Genomic DNA, 3,466 nt, shown 5'->3' with positions numbered 1-3,466 from the left:
GGACACAACTTTCTTCTCCTCGGACCAACATGGTCCGACCCTTTCTTCGTTCATCCAAGGTCCGATCGGACCTTGGACTCTTCTCCTCGGACCAGAAGGGTTCGAGCCTTCTTTCGTTAAACCAAGGTCCGATCGGACCTTGGACTCTTCTCCTCGGACCAGAAGGGTTCGAGCCTTCTTTTACATACCATCACCTTGGACCCAAATGACCCAAGGTACCTCTCCTATGGGTACCTCCGATCGGGCATAATGCTCCTTTCCTCGGACCAAAATGGTCCGAGCCTCCTTTGCTCAACCAAGATCCGATCGAACCTTGGACCTTTCTCCTTGGACCAAGGTGGTTCGAGCCTCTCCTTTTCAACCAAAGCCCGATCGGACTCCAACATGTCCTCCTCACCTCATTCAAGCCCAAGTGTACCTCTTCCACATCATACCCGATCGGCCATTACGTGGCTTTCCCCTTGAGTAAAACTTGAGCCTTGGTCATTCTCTTGGAACACATTCGAGCCAAACTTAACAAGAGGTCTCCTAAGCTTAGGTCCGATCGGACCTAATGCTTTTATCCTTTGAACCAAAATCGAAACCTTCCCTTCAATTTCTTGGTCTAGGCTTCAAATCAATTATTAGGGTCCATAAACTAAGGTCCGAGCTAAGCAACCCTTAGACCAAATATTCTCTTCGGTCGGGCGTATTTGGCTTGACTATCTGTCCAATTCCTTAACTGATGTATTGGACCATTACTAAGCCAGATCACCCTACTAACTCATGCCATGTGTCAATTTTACTGCCACATCATTCTTTTCAAATTTTTGGGATAACAACCCTTCTTATAAGAAACGAGCCCACATACACATATTCAATATCTTTAAAATACAAGCATGATTATATTATAATATAATTCACATAATAACTAAATTATAGCCTCCCGGCCCCCTAATCCAGGCACTAGTCTTTATTAAGAAATTTGGGATGTTACACCCTCCCTGAGGCGGGTATGCCCTGGGCGCTCCCGGGACCATGGGTTGTCCGGGGCCTGCTGACAGACCTGGAACTCCCACGGGCATCCTGACCCACTGGTGGAGATGCCCCAACTTGATGAGATTTTTGATCTCGTCATTGAGCCGGCGACATTCTTTGGTAGTGTGGCCTACATCCTTAAGATAGGCGCACCTCTTTCTGGTATCCCTCGGATTCCTTCCCCCCTTGAACATGGGGCTAGGCTTCCGGTAATGAACTGCCCTTTCTGTGGCCAGGTAGATGTTCTCCCTGGTGTCCACCAGATTGGTGTATTCTGAATATTGGGGCTCGTAGCCCCTTTTTCCCTTCTTGACCGGCTCGGGCCGGTTCTGGCCTTTGCCAGATCGCTTCCCCTAGGAGGGGTTCATGCTCGCTTCTGTTGCTCCCGCCTGTGACTGCTGGGCCCCGACAGGGGCGACGCTGTGACCTGTAGGCGCGGCCCCATATCCAGAGAAGTGGGTGGATTGGGCCGGGGCATATCCCGAAGCGACAAGACCGTACACCGTAGGGGTGTAGGTGATTCCAGGCGTAACGACCCGTCCCGGGGCGATCGGGGGCGCGACATAGGACTGCGCCGGGAACTGTACCCCGTACCCCGGGAACGCTTGGGCGCTGGGCTATGGTGCCGGAGGCGACCCGAAAGCCGCCTTGTTACACTGCATGTCGTCCCAGAGAGGTGACCCGGCTCGGATTCTGGACTGTAGTGCCACCAGGCGCTGTCCGTCATCCACCTTTGTCTTGGAGGCTTCTTCAGTGAAGTGCTGGATGTAGGCCCTCGGTGTCTCTGTGGGGAGCTGTTTGATATTTGCGAGGGCGCTGATCTGCATGTCCATCCTCATGGCGACCACGAACTGCTTGCGAAACACTGACTACAGTCCGGACCAGGATTGGATGGATCCTGGCTTAAGTCTTTTCCACCACTCTTCGACGGGACCACCTAGAGTGATCGAGAAACAGAGGCATTTTCCATCGTCACCGACGTGGGCCACTGTCATGAGTCGGTTGTATCGGGACAGATGGTCCCTGGGGTCGGTGTTTCCAGTATAGGCGGTGAGGCTTGGCATCCTGAACCCCTTGGGGAGTACATCGTCTAGGATGTGCCTCGCGCAGGGCTCTTTATCCTCTTCATCGGAGTCGGTATCCGCTCCTTCCTGCTTGCGGACCAAGCGGTCCATGACCTTTTTCAAAGCGGCCAACTGCTCCATGAGCTGCCTGGCCGTGCCGTCCTCCAGGGGGATTCTTTCGTTCCTCCTGTCATTAATGTTGTTTCTAAGGTCGCCACCTTAGGGGAGAATCTTTTCCTTACAGGCTCACTCTTTCCAAGCGTTCAGTCCATCGCGTAGGTCTATCTGGGACGTGTCATCCCCTGAACTAAGGGCATGACGCTCCTCGCTGCGCGGCTGCTCCCGATGGTTTTTGTTTACCGAGGTGCTTGGGTACAAAGACCTTTCCTGTTTGTCTCGCCCTGGGGCGTGCCGGGGCCGTGCGTTCCGTGGCCGCGTCCCCTGCAGATCGATCGGGTGGCCCCGTCCTGGGACGAGGCACACCTTCTCTTTCCTAGGGAGCGGCCGGGAATGGGTCTCGGCTTTCGTGATGGGGGTGTTCTTTTCTTGGGTTTTTCCAGTGGCCTTCTTTTCCTCCCTGTCCAGGTTTCCTAGGGCTGGCTCAGGAAACTGCTCCAAGGGAGGGGCCGGCCTTGCTTCTTCGGGGACCCCGACTCGGGCATGCAGAGCGGGCTGTTGCGCTCCCGGAAGTGGGCCAGCTGTAGGATTGGTTGCCGGACCCTGCACGGCTATGAATGCCTACAGGGCTTGGAGAGACTCTTGCATCTGCCTATGCACCTCCGCTTGCTCAGCGATCCTGGCCTCCTGGTCCAAGACTTGCTGCCTCAGCCTAGTCACCTCCAGGTCCTGCTGGTTGGGCTCTACTTCGGGGTTCTCGGGATCCGCAGCTTCGTCGTGGTACTCCCCCTCATTTTCCTCTTCATAATATTCCCCCTCGTTCTCCTCTTCGTATTCTGTCCCACCCTCATAGTCTTGTGACTCGTCATGGTGAGACGTTTGAGGAGGCGCGTTCTCGGGCAGATTCTGAGGAAGATGCTGAGGAGGCAACGGATCTCCATTTCCCTGCTCTGGATTGCTAGGGTCGAAAGTTGTGTGTCGTGTGTTCACCATTGTAGTAAAGGTTTGGTGTTAGCTCTAGCTTTCTTCAGCTCTCAATGAAAGCACCAAAATGTTGACTGAGATTTTTGGAAACTATACTAATGAATATTAGCTAAGAATAATGATATGGAATGTAGATGATTAGCACAGGATTTTTACGTGGTTGGGGCGTTAATAAGCCTTATTCCACGAGTCAGTTGTATTAGAGCTTGGAAAGTCTTTTACAATGGAGTTTCTCTTTATTTTTTGACAGAGTAACTGTATACAAGTCGAAGAGAGATCCTTTT

This window comes from Humulus lupulus, chromosome 8 (genome assembly GCF_963169125.1).
Source record: "Humulus lupulus chromosome 8, drHumLupu1.1, whole genome shotgun sequence".
Lineage (NCBI taxonomy): Eukaryota > Viridiplantae > Streptophyta > Magnoliopsida > Rosales > Cannabaceae > Humulus > Humulus lupulus.
This window is presented reverse-complemented; position numbering follows the sequence as displayed.